The sequence below is a fragment of the Gopherus flavomarginatus genome, chromosome 3, assembly GCF_025201925.1.
Source record: "Gopherus flavomarginatus isolate rGopFla2 chromosome 3, rGopFla2.mat.asm, whole genome shotgun sequence".
Classification (NCBI taxonomy): Eukaryota; Metazoa; Chordata; order Testudines; family Testudinidae; genus Gopherus; species Gopherus flavomarginatus.
Genome location: NC_066619.1, coordinates 186106724 through 186126037, shown reverse-complemented (window position 1 = coordinate 186126037; position 19314 = coordinate 186106724). Strand labels below are relative to the sequence as shown.

The 19314-nt window shown below is 42.8% G+C and overlaps 1 long non-coding RNA gene across 1 annotated transcript in view; it reads left to right on the top strand.

The window, feature by feature from the left end:
- LOC127047881 (uncharacterized) overlaps nt 1-17138 on the top strand; it is a 339119-nt gene extending 321981 nt beyond the window's left edge. Inside the window, exon 3 of the long non-coding RNA XR_007773509.1 lies at nt 17079-17138. This is a non-coding gene — a long non-coding RNA (uncharacterized LOC127047881). The remainder of the gene's footprint in view (nt 1-17078) is intronic.
- The last annotated feature ends 2176 nt before the right edge of the window (nt 17139-19314 follow it).

Here is a 19314-nt window from a genome sequence, read left to right as displayed (position 1 = left end):
CAGTAATTTTATCTATTGGGTTGTGAGTGTACTACTTTTTTTTAACACTAGCAAAATAATACTTTAATTAATCTGTTAGGTCCTGATCTTGCAGTTGCTTAACTTTATTCATATGAGCAATTCTATTGGTTTCAGTTGGGACTATTCAATGAGCAATGTTAAGAATGTGTTTGTAAAAATCAAGAGTCTATTCTCTAATAAATTCTTTCTGTACAGTAGTGAGATGTCTTATTAGAAGGATGAATGAGTTTGAACATAAGGTAATGTAAGTGTTCACAAGCGTTCCTCAGATGGGTGTTTTTTCTGCAACTGTAGCAAACAGATTGGTGGAGGCTGGGGCTGGATTTGCCCCACACTTCAGAGGCCTCTTTGGCAGGAGAAGCAGTCCAGTTGCATTACACAAAGAGGGTGCCAGGTAGAAGTCAATCACCTCCTACACAGTTGAGCCCAGCTTATTGCAGACAATGTGGAAGTGGCAGGGCATGAGAAGCCAGAGCAGGGATTAAAGGTTCTTCTGCTGCTTCAACCCATCCTGTCCTCCTCCCCTCTACAGGGACACACACAAGGGGCCACTGATTCTACTTCAGCCATTTCTTCCACTCTGTGTCCTATACATTTATCTAGTCTTCCACTTAGAATCTTGAACCAGGCACTGTTTGACCATCCCTTTTGTATGGGGATGAAGTAGTTGTCCTTTGTTTTGTAAGACCTGCTAGCTAACTTATACTATGTTCCTGAGGGGAAAGAAATCATCTGCTAGTAGGAAAGAAACGCGCATAAAGGAAAGCTCTCTATGGCATAACTATACTTAAAATGAAATCAAAGCCTGTAGCTTGGGATGAACATGCCAACTTTGGGGAGAAGATGGAATTTTTCAAGGCAAACTTATCACTGGTTTCCTAAATGACCTAAGATAAACAGAAAAAAAACCCTTTTATGTGGTTGCTGTGATTTAAGCAAGGTCTGCAAGTTGGCAGCCTATCATCAGAGGTTTCAAAGTGAAAGAAAAAAGCCAGCTTCCATTTGCAGAGAATCCTCCTGCTATTTGTACATAGTCTATCTTGGTAGCTGACATATGCTGGAGTACATGCTGTCTGTGGGCTTGAAAATCTCACGGCAGTAATCAGAAGTGTACTGGTCCTGATGGCAGGCATCAAATTGGTTACTGCTAGATCTTTGAACTACAAAAATAAACAGAGAATGGAAATGTATTGTATTGGCCAAGCCTGAGGCCTAGTCATCTGTCTTGGAGCATGCTCTGGTGAAAGTGTTTGACTTGGATTTCTTCCATCACATGTGGTAGCTGCAAGAGTGAAGAAAAAAGAATAATGTTAGAGGTATATTTAATAGTGTGTTGGCTTAACAATCCTCAGGATACGTTTACTTCCATGTTCTCATAGGAGTCAGAGCTTACCTTCTTTGTTGTGCCTCAGGATGAGTGCACATTATATATATATATATATATAATCATGCATATATTTGTAATTTCTGAAAGGCTATACACAGTTAAACACACATATATCTATTACACATGGTTATAGCTAGGACAGGATTTGAGATTGGAGTTGTGTGTGCGTATCTCTGGCAATTTTGACATCTTTGACTTACAAAGTTCTTTCAGTGAAAAGCTCTAAACCACAGGATTTGGAATGTACCATAACTGGATGTTTGGTGATTTTGACTGAAATACAGTGAAACCCCGCTATAACACGATGATTGGGGTCCAAAAAATTGGATTGTGCTAAATGTGGGGTCGTGCTATAGCGGGGTTTACCATTTGAAACTGATCAGTTTAAGCCGGTCGATTTCTCTTGGGCAGAAAACTACTTTCATTTGTGAACTGCCCATAACAGTAACTGAAAGGGTGCAGCTCCAGCAGCGGCAGCTCTCAGCCATGCAGTGAGAGAGGGAAACACTTGGGGAGAGCAGGAGAGATGTGCAAGGGGCAGAGGAAGAGCGAGGAGCAGCTGGGGACGAGAATGGCTCTTTTCACCAAAAGGGTAATCAAGGGTAGGAGGAAAGAGGTAGTGGGGAAGGCACAGTCCATTTTTTGGTTTTTTTTCTTCCCGGCCACTCCAGCCTCTTTTTTTTCTTTTTGCACTTTGGCAGCTCGCCGGCCTTTTTTGTCTGTTTGTTTGTTTTGCCCTTCGGTGGCGCTCTGGGGTTTTTTTTCTTTCTTTCTTGTGCTTCCATTGTGGTCCAGCTGCTTTTTTTTTTTTTGGCCTCGGGCGGCCAGAGCCACCTTACAATCGCATTATAGCTGAATTTGCATTATTGCGAGGTGCATTATAGTGGGGTTTCCCTGTGTATTATTCTTCTCTTCCCTTTTGTGGCCAGCGTATAGAACAATATAGGATCCCCTTTTTCTTTACTTGGCTACATTTTTTTTAATAAGAGCCTACTCCTAGTCCTTCCTTATTCATAATACCCATGTGATTACGAAAATTATGCATTTGTCAAGAGGGTTCCCTGTGCAAAGATATCATATTCTTACATGTTCTGCATTAGGGAATACTATGCATGTTTTCACAGCTGAATTAGCTTGTATTATGGAGTATCAGGAGAAGCTTTTTAAGAATTAAGTGAAATTTTATAATCTTGAAACAAAGCAAAATAACTATTTTCTATACTTCTATCCCAGTTTTTCCAATAACTGCTTCTGGTGCGCAAAGTATTTGGTAGAACACTAATGAAGAGAAAGAAGGTGAGAAAACATAAAGGGCCTGATTCCTTGATACAATCTCACCGTTTTGTACCATGTTGGCAATGCAAAGCGACTATTATCCTGGCTGAACTAGGTTCATAGCTGTTTTGTCATTTGACTACCACAAAAGCAACTGGAATGTACTGAAGAACATGGTTCAAAATAACTATACTAGCATTTCATTTATGAATGATAAATGCTGCTTTTATTTTTATAGCCACCAGACTACACTTAAGGTTAATGTACACACAGTGGAAGTTCAGCGCTGTTCTCAAAGAAAAGCTAACAAAAAAGTACTAAAAATATTTTTTTGTTTTTTACAAACAATGACTTTTTAACATAAATCTTACATTTTAAAGAATATGTAGGCTGTTATGTTGTCAGGAAATGATGCAGAAAAAGTCTGAAAAAAATTCATTCTGCACTCCAGGGTGACAGTCACCAACTGCAAGGTATAGAGCTCTAATCCTTGTGTGACAATGCAGAAGTGGCTGGGGACTGGCCCAAGAGAGAGGTGGAGCTAGACAATCTTGCTGCTGCACACATCCTCCTGCCCTGTGTGGAGGGTGCACATAAAAAGAGATTGAATAAGGGATTGCCTATCCTGGAAAGCTAAAATGGATTAATGTAAGGTGTGAATGCAAAGCTTAATATCTATTCTGGAATAACTTCACATGTGGAGAAGCCCTTGGTTACTTCCAATTTGAACTTTCATACGAACACATTTTCATATATGTATTATGAGACTATTAATGTCCATGAACTTTATTTCCAATAAAAAGCAGCATGCCCATGTTTTCAGAAAACAAAAAAGGATGCTAAAGTGAATATCCATGTTTATTCAAACAAATATTTGGGAATACTTTCTTGCCCAGTTCTACATGTGACAACTCTGAACAATAAGAATAAACAACCCACAGCATTGTTTAAAAGAAACCAAAAACCTGCAAAACTTAGTAAAGCAAATTTTTATAGTTCATGTTTAACATGGTCTGCACAGTTTATGCACTTTCCACAAAGTCATAAATTGTCAGAGAATTCTAAATAGCAAAGGTAACCACCCCTTTACTGAGCTATATTAAAACATGCAGGGATGATTTTATTCTGACAAGGATATTTTTTGTTCTCATCTGGAAGAATAGGTAATTGGACTGAACTTTCAAATTTAAATTAAGATGCATTAACCAATTCCAATAAAAGTACAACCAACCTAAACCTTTGCCCCAAACTTAAACTAAAATCATACATATTTTTACTGACTCAAGGATGTTGGAGTGTTGTTTTGTTTCTCCCCCCGCCCCATTGTCATAGGCTTTATCACTTGTAGATATCTGACCAATGTTGAAACCAGGAAATACCGAAAATATCACGAGCATATAGGTTCTAGAGAGATTTCAGCTCTGATTCCTAGATTTGATTAAACATTCAAACTTTTCAAAGCTCATCTGCATTCAGCCTTTGAACCATCAGATATTTACCTATCACTAATATAAATGGAAAGTCTACACAGGTTAATTAGTATAACAAGAGGTGGCATGCTAGTTCTTTGAACTCCCATTACTGAGAGGGTTCATTTCTTAACATTCCCTTTTCTTTTATTTTTTAATTCTGATGCCGATAAGAATACATTTTCAGTCTCCACTTCTGGACACATGAGATGAATTAGTGCTTCTGTACGGGGAGACTGGCAAACCAGTAAAGTGCCTAAAACTACTATGGCTTATTGTTAAAGGCAGCCTAGTCAGCAAGCTGTAAATTGGCCATTCAGCAATCTCAGCTTGACCAAGGCAGGAGGGGAGAGAGTTTTGGGTGCCACAGCAAGGGCAGCTTGACCCTGCGTCCTTCCTGATAAGAATTGTGTTGAAGTTGCTGATACATGCATTTTAAAAGACCAGGATGTACCCTCAGGTCCATGAACTTTCTTTCCAATAAAAAGCAACATGCCCATGTTTTCAGAAAACAAAAAAGGATGCTAAAGTGAATATGCATGTTTATTCAAACAAATATTTGGGAATACTTTCTTGCGCAGTTCTACATGTGATGACATTGAACAATAAGAATAAACAACCCACAGGCTATTGGGGTCTCAAGACTGCAGACTCTGGAAAAACCCACACCTGGTTAATCAGCAGGGGCGGCTCTAGGCATTTTGCCACCCTAAGCACGGCAGGCAGGCTGCCTTCGGCAGCTTGCCTGTGGAGGGTCCACTGGTCCCGTGGCTTTCGGGAGAGTCATAAACAGATAGCTAAGGGTTAATGTTCTTACACCTGGAAAGAAGTTCCTGAAACACCTGACCAGAGGACCAGTCAGGAAACCAGACTTTTTTCAGATCTGGGTGGAGGGAAGTTTTGGGTGTGAGTCCTTTGTCTTGAATCTATCTCTCTCGGCTATGGGAGGATTTCTGTTTCCTGCTTTCTAATCTTCTGTTTCCAAGTTTTGAGTACAAAAATAGTAAGACAGTAAGGTTTCTATTGTTTTCTTTGTATTTACATGGATATAGTTGCTGGAGTGCTTTGAATTGTATTTTTTTCGAATAAGGCTGTTTATTCAATATTCTTTTAAGCAAATGACCCTGTATTTGTCACCTTAATACAGAGAGACCATTTTTATGTATTTTTCTTTCTTTTTAAGACCTGTTGGAGTTTTTCTTTAGTGAGGAACTCCAGGGAATTGAGTCTGCAGCTCACCAGGGAATTGGTGGGAGGAAGAAGTCAAGGGGAGATCCGTGTGTGTTAGATTTACTAGCCTGACTTTGCATTCCCTCTGGGTGAAGAGGGAAGTGCTTTTGTTTCCAGGACTGGAATTAGAGAGGGTGGATCCCTCTGCTTAGATTCACGGAGGTTGCTTCTGTGTATCTCTCCAGGAGCACCTGGAGGGGGGGAAGGGAAAAGGTTTATTTCCCTTTGTTGTGAGACTCAAGGGATTTTGGGTTTTGGGGTCCCCAGGGAAGGTTTTTGGAGGGACCAGAGTGCCCCAAAACACTCTAATTTTTTGGGTGGTGGCAGCAGTACCAGGTCCAAGCTGGTAACTAAGCTTGGAGGTTTTCATGCTAACCCCCATATTTTGGACGCTAAGGTCCAAATCTGGGACTAGGTTATTGACAGGGAGGTCCATCGAAGCCGTGGGACCAGTGGACCCTCCACAGGCAAGCCGCTGAAGGCAGCCTGCCTGACGCCCTTGCGGTGCCGGCAGAGCGCCCCCCCGTGGCTTGCCACCCCAAGCACGTGCTTGGCGTGCTGGGGCCTGGAGCCGCCCCTGTTAATCAGTAATCGGAAGGAGCCTCTTGCTTGATCATTGAAATTGCTTACTTAACAAGGTTTCTTTAAGGGACATGTCATTCTATTACTAATGTATAAATGAGGGGGAAAAGCTTGAAATAGTTGGACTCATTTGGGGACTCTTTTGGACTCTCTTTAGACTCTCCCTCTGGATACATCTTGTGGTCCTCGCTGGGAGACGGAAGATTTGGCCACCGGCAGCCTGCCGCTGTGTCACTTGAGAGCCACACTCAGCTTTGGTAATTATCAAGGGTTGGAGGTGTTTTACTGTGGATGTGTGTAAGTGCTTGAGACTAGTAAAGTTTAGCTTTAAGTGAAAGCACTCTTGTGTTGTTCTGTTTGTGCCAGCCATCTATTGAATGGACGGCCGTGTCTCCCCTGATTTATTTCCTGACACCTCCTCGCACAGAGTAAAAGTTACCAAGAGGTTTGTGTTGAAAGAACGCTGGGTAACACTTCATATGAACCTTCAAAATCATGCATCCTGCAAACACAATTGTAGAAATGACAGAGGAGCCTAAGGAGCTCTTCCTGAAGGAATTAAAGACCTTTGGCAGAATTGAGGCTGATATAAAATGATTGTCCTTGTAATTTTCAACTGGCTGTCCCTCTGGTTCTGTGGTTTTACCAGATTATAAATCCTTAGGTTATGTTACCTTGCTACTCCTTACTTAGCCTAGAAACCACTCTGTAACTGTTCAAAAAATTTCCATTGAAACTTTTTTGATTTAAAAAAATGGCCTTTTTTTAAAACAAAAAATTTCAGAAAAAGTTTTTCATTTGAATTTTCCAGTTTTGGTTGTGGTTCCCCCCTGCCCCAATAATCAGAAACCAGATTGTTTTTTTCCCAGAAAATACGTATGATTTAATTCAAGCAATTCTACTCCATCCCATCTACAAGGCAGAATCTTCAAAGACAAGATAGGAAAGGATTGTTTATACCCCTCCACTATGTTGATTCAGATAATATTTTTAAATTTCTTCAACATGGGAACATTATCACTGATCTATTTTGTTGCCATGCACAGTGCTCTGTACATAACATTTAAGGTTTTCCTCCACTTCTTTGTTCACTTTCTGATCAATCCTAATCCACAGATTTCTTCTAACCTTTTAAAAAAAATTTACTACTCTGATTAGTTAACTGTGCTCTTCTTCCTGAGAGTAGTTTCCTCAGAGAAACACCACTACCTGCATGTGTTCAGTTTCAGGAAGTCAAGAATCTTCTGCTTTTTTGGTTCTGATGTCTGTAACTATTTGGGGTTACATTTTTAATGGAAGGCTGAGGTATTTACCGGTGAGTGCCCCATATTTGCATACTCAGTTACAATAAATTAACGTGTAAAGTGGTCTACATGCTTCACTCACTTATGGGAGGTGCTAAACTCACTTTTTAGACATAATTATACAACTTACACATATGCTTACAGTAATTGCATTCATAAATGGGGTGTAATGCAAGAGTGAGGTATTTCTGTGCATGTGAATGCACCACAATGCTTTGAAAATTTAGTGTTTAATGTAAGTCCACTGTGGTAGATGAAGTTAAATACTCCATTCTAGAAATCAGGGCATAGTGTAACAACACTTAGCACAATCTAATTAGTCCAATGTTTTATATTTTTAACAACAACCCCCAAATAGAAAATAAGTAAAGGAAAAAAGCCAAATTCAGCTGAAATTGCCAACTTTGGTTTGACTTCAGGGTGAAAACATAAATCCTTCCATGGCTTTGCCTAAACTTAGTCCATATTTGCCAGAGTTTTCTGGCATGAGAAAGGGCAATCAGGAATACCTAGAAGGGTGAATGTTTTTTGTAGTAAACAATCTAATTAAAAATAAAGCCATCACTAATTTTGGCTATATATTTCTTAGTATTTATGGATCCTGTAGTCCAACAGTCTTGGTAAAGACAGATTAGGATTTAGATGGGATTTTTTAATATGAGACTCTATTGTGGTGTTAGCATACAAGCTTCATTGGTTCATGTTCTTTCATTTGAAGACATAAAACATAATATGGAAAAATAAATTAGGTTACGAATAAAGCTACATACCATTTTCACTTTTCCTGATTTTAATTCCCCGATTACTAATTTTGCAGCTCAAGGAATCTCCTGAAACTACTCTGATTTCAATAATTTAATTGTGGCATGTAGAAAGGAGAACTAATAGGATACAGGTTTAAAAATTATTTAAGGTACATTTAAATTATATTTTCTTTTTCCAAATTACATTTTAATAATCTAGCAAAAATATCTCTCAGTTTAAAAAAGAATGTTTATTCTGCCTATTACATGCTGTTTTTCTTTGCTTGAAGGAAGAGATTTGCCATTCTTAATCTGTGGTAATTAGTCAATTTGGCTGAGAGGGTCATTTCTTTTTTCTTCTACTCTTTGTCAGATATGTTTTATGGGCATTGTGAACAGAACAGGTGACGTATCTGTCATATGTGTTCCTAAAGAAACACATTTAAAACAAATGCTTTCCCACTTTAATTCAAATAATAGCTTCCATGGATATGGCCATAAAGATTTCTTTACACCAAAAATGGGAGAGGTAGGGGTGTGTTTGTGTGTATGAGAGACAGAGAGAGAGAGAGAGAGAGAGAAATGGCTGTATGCTAGCACAGAGAATGTCAAATAACTGAAGCATTTGTGAAATTCCTATTGTGCTTTAGGGATTTGCATATTTGACGCATGAAAGGTTGAAAACTGCATGTATGAGCCTTAATTTTTTTAATTTTTTGAACATTTAATGTAATGTGTTGAGGCTTAAACTTACCAAGTCACTTCTGTAAGAAACATAAGTCTGACTGGCAGCATACAAGTATTTCCACATATGTGCAAGCAGGAGTAAGGGAAAGGCCTCCTAGCCCTTCCCACTTGGACCCAACAGCAGATACTTCAGGGGTTCCCATCTGAGCTACCCACATAGCCAGGACTAGCGTAGACCTTCAAACTCAGCCAGTAGAACTGGATGCAGTGGCTTCAGCATCCTGTCTGTACAGCAGACAGCCACAGTGGGAGTCTTCTGGACTTTCTGTTCCAGACACAATACCAAAGCCTCTTGACTTTCCCCACCATTCTCATCTCCCTTTTTAATCTCACTCCCCATGTAAGCGAGACTCGCCAGGGCTCAACCCTCCCAGATGAGGAGGGGAGCCACACTGGCCTCGACTCGTCGTCTGCGGGTCTTGGTCCTCAGAACTGTCGCCCACCGCCCGGGTAGCTCGGCCCCTGTGGATAGGACTGGGCAGTGGCAAAGTCAATGGGGGCCTGGCCCTTGGTTCGGGCGGGCACCAACACAGAGTTAATTAGGAGCTCAGGCCTTCTGCTGCAAGGCTGAGCAACAATATACAGTCAGTTGGGAGCTCAGGCCCTCTGTCTCAGGGCGGAGCAGCAATATACAGTCAATTCAGGGCTCAGGCCCTCTGCTGCAGGGCTGAGGTACAATACACAGTTATCTCAGCTCCGGCCCTCTTGGTTCACGGACGGGCTGGCAAGGGTGCAGGTCGTGCGGGCCCTTTGGGACAGGACCGAGCAGTGGCACAGTCAAAGGGGGCCCAGCCCTTGGTTTGGGCAGGGCACCGACACACAGTTATCTCAGGCCGGCCCTCTTGGTTCAGGGGCGGACTGGCAAGGGTGCGGGTCGCTCGGGCCCTTTGGGACAGGACCGAGCAGTGGCACAGTCAAAGGGGGCCCAGCCCTTGGTTCAGGTGGGGCACCAACACACAGTTATCTCAGTTTAGCTGGCCTCTTCAGGCTGGGGGAGGGGGATTCTGCCACCCGTGGACGGGTGGCAGGGGGAACGCAGGCCCACCCACTCCACTGTGTTCCAGCCCAGGGCCCTAGTAGCGGTGATCACTGCTGCAGGTGGTCAGTGGGGATCCTGACCGCAACACACTGCCATGGGTATCGGGAAATCTGCAGCCTGACTCGGGTCAGCTGCCCCCGGGCTACTTCCAATATCCCCCTCCGAGCCTACCTGGTTCGTGGTATCAGCTTCGGGGATGTCCCACCACGTAGGCTCCTCACGGCCAGGGCTGGGCGGCAGATCCGGCAGCTCCTCCGGGAAGTCCGGCCAGGCCTGTTCCGGGGTGTCCTCGGGGCCACAGCAGGGACGGGGCAGCTCTGGCTGCTCCTCGTTATAGCGAGCACAGGGGAGCTCTGGCAACTCCTCGGTATAGCGAGTGCAGGGAAGCTCCGGCCAGTCCGGACACCGGCCTGCGGCCTCAGCAGCTTCCCAGTCAGGAGCTCCCGCAGACAGGTCTGCTCCTGACGGTGGCTGGGCTCCAACTGAGGGCTGAGGGCCGGCTTTTATCCTTCCGGGTTGCCGCTTGACCCTCTGAGGGGTGGGACTTCCGCTTAGAGGCCCCACCCCTATGGATGAGTGACGGAGCTCGACCCTCCTGGATGAGGAGGGGAGCCACACCGCATCGTTACACACCATCTTCCTCTATCAGAAAAAAAGCTACATGCCCATAATCACAATAATTCTCATATATTGTTTGCCTTTTCTGACCAGCTCTAAAAAGGCAAAATCAAACCAAGCAAAGAGCAATCGTTCACTGAAACTGAATTTCAGGATAAAATTGATATCTTTCAATAATAATCCCCACCCCTACATACAATCTATTTTAATGAATTCTATAACTGACTGGAAACTGAAAGTAAAGGTTATGGAGAGCAAAATATATACAGTTCACTCAGCATTTAACTGTATCAAAATGGGGTGGGGGGACTGTTTAAAAAGGAAAGAGGGTGATGCAAGTTGTTAGAGCACAAAGCAAACTAGCAGCAAGAAAGAGTGAAATCCCTTGAAAAGTAATTAGATGATAAAGCAGAAGGCTGGAATGTCACAAGCACCTATCTTTATTTCTAAGTACTGTAAAGAAATGAAAGCTGCTTAATCAAGTCTCAAAAGAGAGATCCTAATTCTCCCGTTGAAGTCAATACAAAACTTTTTTTGACATCAACAGAGGCAGGAGAAGACTCTGTATCATAATAGAAATTAGAATTGACACTGTCCTGAGACTTTCAAAGCCAGCTAGCAGATTCAGAAGCCCAATTGCCATTAATATCCAAATTTATTAGGCACACAGCTTTGAAAAATCTCATCCTGAACTTTTAATTTGTCACAATCTTTATTTAATTTTTTAGGGGAATTTGGTGGCCTTCCCTTGCAGACTAAGCAATTTTTCTTTCCAATATATGATTCTACAAGAGACCCTTTAATGTAGAGTTTTTCATATTGTGATGCAGTGACTATTGGTGGTGGTGGGAATATTTGATGGTGATCCATAGAGAACCTTTGTTCATGGAGTGTTGCTTTGTCTTATTTCAAGCTGCTAAATCACATTGAAAACAGCTAAAAGACATTAAATATTTTCCTATTACTTAATTTTACTTCCCCCTACAGTAGGAATACTATGCAATCGCAAATGGAAGGGGATGCTGTCTATGTTGTGAGAGCAGATGGGGAACATGTACAAACTGCACAGCATTCTGCACCATTGCCAATGGAAGGAAGTGTGATCCAGGAGGCACTTTTTCTAAGATGAAAGTACCTGTGAATCCACCTCCTTAATTAATGCAGGGATGAATGAATCAAGTTCAGTTAGAATAAAGATCCCTCCAACCCTTCATCTGTTTTACAGACTCAACATTTGTGCATAACATTATTATTTTTCAATTTGGCTTGCTGCTATATTTCTTGGTCCTGTCTAGGAGTGGAAAGTTTTTTGCCATCTTTCTGGAATGGAGACCAGGTAGCAGTAGTGATAATGGCCCAATCCTGCCATCTTTTACTTCAGCAAAACTCCCTGTTACCTCAGTATGAAATTTCCAGAGGAATTTTGCTGGAGCAAGCGCTACAGGATCAGGCCCTACTTTTCAGACCTATGTGGGTTCTACTAGTTCATCCAAAAGTTCCTCTAATTTATATCTCAGATCTAACCTTTTGCTTTTCACTCATCTTTTCTTTACCTTAATATAAGATTGTACAGTATATGCTGAACAGTAGATGACAATTTAATTGAAAATATTTTGCTCATACATTTAAAAATTTTACATTATTTTGCAAATTGAAAATTGTTCTCTTTAGTGATGTTTTCAAAATTAAATAGGAATGTTTTTCCAAATGACATTATTTTCAAAGTAAAACATATGAAACATCACTGTCTATTTTGTTTAAAATATGACCTCAAACACTAATGAATTTATCTTCATAAAAACTTCTGCCAGGTGGAGATATATTGTAATCCCCTTTCCACAGATGAGGAAGTGAGGCACAGAGAAGTTAAGGGCCTGATCATGCTTTCTTTGAAATAAATAACAAACCTTCATTTGATGTCAGTGTTGCAGGATTGGGCCCCTCAGTGATTTACTTGGCCAGCATTGCACAGGAATTGAATTCTCTAGTTCTCTTTTTTCTGAAGCTAAATTATCTTTTTCCAGGGTCATCACTGCAACATTCTTAGCATACCGGTCATTCTAGTACTTCCAGGAATGGTGCCCCTGCTCTAACCTTGTATGCACCGTTTATGCAACGTCATGCTAAACAGAGGATGCCATTTTGAAAAGCATACTACCCCTCCTTTGCAGACATGACCTTGCATGCACCATGTGTGCAAGGTCATGCCAGCCGGGGGGAGCATCTCCTAAATGGCCTCCCCCATCCACGATACCAGACAAAGCCCAACTTTAGGAAACCATTTCTGAAAACCTTAGTTTAAGTTTTTTTAGCTTCTCTTCAATAAGACAGGCTGGAAACTGATACTAAGCCTGGCCTTAAGGCATCACCTCAACTCTCACTTCTTCTCCTGTTAATCTAATTCAAATGGAGTAGATTTTAAAAAATGGTGCCGAAGTAGAATTTATAACTATGCTAATAAGGTATGTGACCTGAATAGTGTATCTCAGACTCTGCTCTTCTCATTTCCCTTAATTCTCTGCCAATGTTCATTTTGATTGCTTGAATGCCGTGCAACATTAGGTCTAGTTCTTTTTTATCTGTGTATCACCTGCAGGCAACTTAATCTCAGTCCCTAAACCCTCCTGACAACTATTTCTAAACTTCTGTAAAGAACCAAAAAGGCGAAGAGAGAACTTGAGAGAGTGGGCTGGAAGAAGATCATAGCTGAATGTCCAGTTTATTACTACATTTTTCACTTATGATTGTATTTGAGTTTTTGGTTCTTTTCCTCGTCTATGCTCCTTATACAGTAATAAGGACCTTTGGATCAGACCACCATGCTAGATTTTCAATTTGAGCTCATCGACTCCAATAACTCTTCAGAGTTCGATAATCTCACTTTAGCTGAAGTCATATTCTTTATTTTATTATATCCAACTGCACACACTGTGCCATTGTATTTTTTTTAACCTGAACTCAACATGAACTCAGAGGTGATATCCTGCTTTTCATGATGAATTCTGTTTGAACCAGTGAAATTTGAGTAAACTGGAATTATTCACCATTCTAGGACTTTAAGGACTAAATTCCAGTTTCTAAAGCTTTTCTCTTCTCTTCAATTCTTAATAAAAGAATATTTTTACTATTAAAATCTGATTTATTATGGCACTAGACCATTGAGTGTTTTCGGCTGTACTACCTACCATCTCTGCCACTGATCAGTAGTTCAAAGACTCTGTTTCTACTAGAATAACCTGGAAGCAATATAATCACAGAAGTGTTCGTAATCATCTTGAATTCAAATACAGGCAGTTTTGAATTAATAATTTTTAGTCACTGTTGAAGTTCAAAATAAAATTCCTTGGGGGACTCAACCTGAACAGTGCTAAAACTGAGTCCTTACTAGCATTCTTTGGTCTAAAATGCAATAGCAGAGCTGAATCCACAAATTTTGAGGAAACTCAGGTCTAGCTCCAGAATAAGATCCAGATTTCATTATTGACTCTATCCAGCTGGAATGCAGATACAAATGATCTCCTAAAAATTACTCCTGTTTAAGTGCTTGAAATCCTGTAAGCACTTAAACAGGAGTAATTTTACAAACATGAGTAGTCCTACTGGCTTCAATAAACTCCATTAAAGTTATTCATGTGTAAGTGTTTGCAGAATCAAGGGCCATATGATTCAGGCCCACTTGCAATCCCTGGACCTATGTATTCACTTAGATATTGTTTTACCAAACATATAAGATTTTTGGGTTTTTGTCAAAATGTTGCCCCCTTCACTGTCTCAAAGTGTGTGTGTGGGGGGGTGGGGGGCAGCGGAAGGGGATGCCTGATCAGACCAGCAGGAAAGAGACAACTCCTGAAGTCCCAAGAGCAAGGGAGAAGGAAGAAGCAGAGCTGGTTACTCTGGGGCCTTCTCCTCTCCCCACACACCAGGTGCATTTAAATTTTAATGAGAGTTAGTGCCGTAAGAAGATTAGGTGCCTTCTGAGAACCCATTAGGTACCTCTTTATGTAAGTCTCACTAACTTTCAAAAAGATTTAGGTGACTAAGGGTACGTCTACACTACAAGATTATTCCGATTTTACATAAACCGGTTTTGTAAAACAGATTGTATAAAGTCAAGTGCACGCGGCCACACAAAGCACATTAATTCGGTGGTGTGCGTCCATGTACTGAGGCTAGCGTCGATTTCCGGAGCGTTGCACTGTGGGTAGCTATCCCATAGTTATCCCATAGTTCCCGCAGTCTCCCCCGTCCCTTGGAATTCTAGGTTGAGATCCCAGTGCCTGATGGGGCAAAAAACATTGTCACGGGTGGTTCTGTGTACAGCCTCACCCCTCCCTCCGTGAAAGCAGCAGACAACTGTTTCGCGCCTTTTTTTCTGAGTGAACTGTGCAAACGCCACAGCACAGCAAGCATGGACCCTGCTCAGATCAAGACTGCAATCATGGACATTGTAAACACCTCGTGTATTCTCATGCAGTCTATGCTGAACCGGAATCTGCAAAGCCAGGCGAGGAGGAGGTGGCTACGGCAGAGTGGCGACAAGAGTGATGAGGACATGGACACAGAATTCTCTCAAACCGCGGGCCCTTGCGCTTTGGAGATCCTGCTGGTAATGTGGCAGGTTCTACCCATTGAACGCCGATTTTGGGCCCCAGAAATGAGCACAGACTGGTGGGACTGCATAATTTTGCAGATTTAGGATGATTCGCAGTGGCTGCGAAACTTTCACATGCGTAAGGGCACTTTCATGGAACTTTGTGACTTGCTTTCCTCTGCCCTGAAACGCCATAATACGAAGATGAGAGCAGCCCTCACAGTTCAGAAGCGAGTGGCGATAGCCCTCTGGAAGCTTGCAATGCCAGACAGCTACCAGTCAGTCAGGAATCAATTTGGAGTCGGAAAATCTACTGTGGGGTGCTGCTGTGATGCAAGTAGCCAAAGCAATCCTTAAGCTGCTGCTAAGAAAGATTGTGACTCTGGGAAACGTGCAGGTCATAGTGGATGGCTTTGCTGCAATGGGATTCCCTAATTGTGGGGGGGCGATAGATGGAACCCATATCCCTATCTTGGCACCGGAACACCAGGGCACCCAGTACATAAACCGCAAGGGGTACTTTTCAATGGTGCTGCAAGCACTGGTGGATCACAAGGGACATTTCACCAACATCCACGTGGGATGGCCAGGCAGGGTTCATGATGCTTGCGTCTTCAGGAACACTACTCGGTTTAAACGGCTGCAGCAAGGAAATTACTTCCCAGACCAGAAAATAACAGTTGGGGATGTTGAAATGCCTGTAGTTATCCTGGGTGACCCAGCCTACCCCTTGATGCCATGGCTTATGAAGCCATACACAAGCAGCCTGGACAGTAGTCAGGAGCAGTTCAACTACAGGCTGAGCAAGTGCAGAATGGTGGTAGAATGTGCATTTGGCCGTTTAAAGGCACGCTGGCGCACATTACTGACTCGCTCAGACCTCAGCCAAACCAATGCCCCCATTGTTATTGCTGCTTGCTGTGTGCTCCACAATCTCTGTGAGAGTAAGGGGGGAGACCTTTATGGCGGGTTGGGAGGCTGAGGCGAATCAACTGGCCGCTGATTACGTGCAGCCAGACACCAGGGTGATTAGAAGAGCACACCACGAAGAGGTGAGCATCAGAGAAGCTTTGAAAACGATTTCATCACGGGCCAGGGTACGGTGTGACTGTTGTGTTTGTTTCCCCTTGATGAAACACCCCCCCCCTTGATTGACTCATTCCCTGTAAGCAACCCACCCTCCCCCTTCGATTACAGCTTGCTTAAGGAAATAAAGTCACTATCTTTTAAAAATCATGTATTCTTTATTAAAAAGTCATTATAAAAACAGGAAGAGAACTGTCAAGGTAGCCCGGGTGTAGTTTGGGAGGAGGATAGGATGGAAGTTAAAGGCCACTAAAAATATTTCAAAGTAATGACAGCCTTTTGGTTGGACTGTCCACTGGGGTGGAGTGGGCGGGTGCACGAAGCTTTCCCCCACACGTTCTTACACGTCTGGGTGAGGAAGATATGGAACATGGTGAGTGGTGAGGGTGGTTACACAGGGGCTGCAGAGGCACTCTGTGACCCTGTTGCTGTTCCTGAAGCTCCACCAGACGTCGGAGGATGTCAGTTTGATCACGCAGCAGCCCCAGCACTGCATCCCACCACTGCTGATCTTCCTGCATACACCTCTGATCTTCCTGCCGCCACCTCTCATCTCAAATGTCTCTCCTCTCCTCACGTTCGTCCCTCCTATCCACACGTTGGTCCCTCTTGTCCTCACATTCACTGGCATCTTTCCTGTAATTTGAAACCACGTCCTTCCACTCATTCAGGTGAGTAATTTCATTGCGGGTTACTTCCATGATTTCCTAGAACATTTCATCTCGCGTCTTTTTTTAACTCCGCCTTATCTGAGATAGCCTTCGGGATGGCGTAGGAAGGCTTGAAAAATTTGCAGCTGCATGAGGGAGGGAAAAAAGGGAGAGAAGTATTTTAAAAGATACATTTTACAGAACAATGGTTATAGTCTTTCACAGTGAACAACACTATTCACCTTACATAGCACATGTGATTTCACTACAAGGTCGCATTTTGCCTCTTAATATTGAGTGCCTGCGGCTCTGGTGTTAGAGATCTCACAGACTCAGGTCCGGGCAGCAGAATTCAGCTTGCATGCGGCCATGGTAAGCCATTGTCTTTCGGCTTCTGCACTTATTCATAGTGCCTTCCTTTCCCAAATACCAAGTAAATCCCGTCCAGTGCTGCTTCTTTCCTGTTAACATGCAGCAGCAGAAACCACCCCCCCATCCAATTCTCTGGGATGATCGCTTTACCCGTCCCCCTACCGTGTGGCTGGTATCATGGAAGATCACTGCTAATCACCCCACTTCTCTCCCCCACCGCGTGGCTGGTAGCAGGGAAGATCCCTGCTAGTCAAACACGAAAAAGCTCAGCACCATTCCCCCCTCTTCCCTCCCCCCGCTTGGCTACCTGCAAGGTAGGATTTCTTTTAAGCAACAGGCAAACAGACCAGTAGGAATGGCCATCTCCGTCCCCTTAATTAAATTCCTGAATTTCAACCAGGTTACCAGGAACGATATCACTCTCCTGAGGATAACACAGCAAGATAAAGAACGATTGTTGCTTGAATGCCAGCAATCACCGGGACCATACGCAGCTAAGCTTTGTCATGCAATGATACCAGATTACTTGCTACATGCATGGTGTGGTCAAGTGTCCTACCATGGTGGACGGAATAAGGCTGCCTTGCCCAGAAACCTTCTGCAAAGGCTTTTGGAGTACCTCCAGGAGAGCTTCTTGGAGATATCCCTGGAGGATTTCCGCTCCATTCCCAGACATGTTAACAAACTTTTCCAATAACTGTACTGGTTGGGAATGCATCCTAAGTCCTCAGGGCAAACCAATCATTAAAAAACGCTTATTTTAAACCACGTTTTATATTTACAAAAGTACACTCACCAGAGGTCGCTTCCATGGCTTCATTGTCTGGGCTAGTAGCTTGGGAGAGCTAGTGGCCTATGGGAGAGCTTGGGAGGGTAACTCTGTCTGAGTGAGAAAAAGCTCCTGTCTGTTGGGGAGAACGGAGTGCTGTGTGCTCTCTGAAAGCTCGTCCTCCTCTTCCTCCCCCTCGTCTTCCCCGTCCACAGAATCCTCAGCCATGGCTGAGATTACCACCCCCTCCTCGGAATCCACCTACGGAGTGGGGTAGTGGTGGTGGACCCTCCTAGAACTGCATGCAGCTCAGCGTAGAAGCAGCATGTTTTCGGCCCTGCCCCGGACCTTCCGTTTGCTTCTTGGTTTTCTGGTAGGCTTGTCTTAGCTCTTTAACTTTCACTCTGCACTGCACTGAGTCTCTGGTGTGGCCTTTCTCCATCATGGCCTTGGAAATTTTTTCAAATGTTTTTTCATTTCGTCTTTTAGAACAGAGTTCTGTTAGCACAGAATCCTCTCCCCATATAGCGATCAAATCCAATACCTCCTATGCCGTCCATGCTGGAGCTCTTTTTTGATTCTCAGGAGACTGCATTGTTACTTGTGCTGATGATCTCTGCGTTGTCACCTGTGCTGGTGAGCTCTCCACGCTGGCCAAACAGGAAATGAAATTCAAAAGTTCGCGGGGCTTTTCCTTTCTACCTGGCTAGTGCATCCAAGTTCAGATTGCTGTCCAGAGCGGTCACAGTAGTGCACTATGAGATACCGCCCGGAGGCCAATACTGTCGATTTGCGGCCACAGTAACCCTAATCCGATACGGTAATACCGATTTCAGCGCTACTCCTCTCGTCGGGGAGGAGTACAGAAACCGGTTTAAAGAGCCCTTTATATCGATATAAAGGGCCTCGTTGTGTGGACGGGTGCAGCGTTAAATCAGTTTAACTCTGCTAAAATCAGTATAAACGTGTAGTGTAGACCAGGCCTTAATCACTTTTGAAAAGTGTGCCCATAGTCACTTTTAATCACGTTACTTTACTATAAATATAGTACTTTATGGGATTTTCTATTTTATAATAAAACATGATTTTTAAAACCTTTTCAGAGTCATACTAGTTAATCAGTTTAACTATTCTGAGCATAGAGTAAAATTACTAGCTAAACTTGCCTTAAACTTGCCGATTATTTTTATATGCATACTATGAGGGATCTCCTGCTTGTCTGTTTCTTTTATGAGAAAGCACTTTTTATCTTGTGCTGCTGAACACAACAAAAATAGAATCTGATAATACTGGTGGCATTTCATTCAGCAGTCACTGCAGGGAACAGAAGGGAGGTCTAAAAGAACAATTTTGTCTTCTGTAATGAAAAACTGAATTTTACTTTAAAATAAGATACTAATTTATGGTTTAATGCTTTTTGAACTATATTTG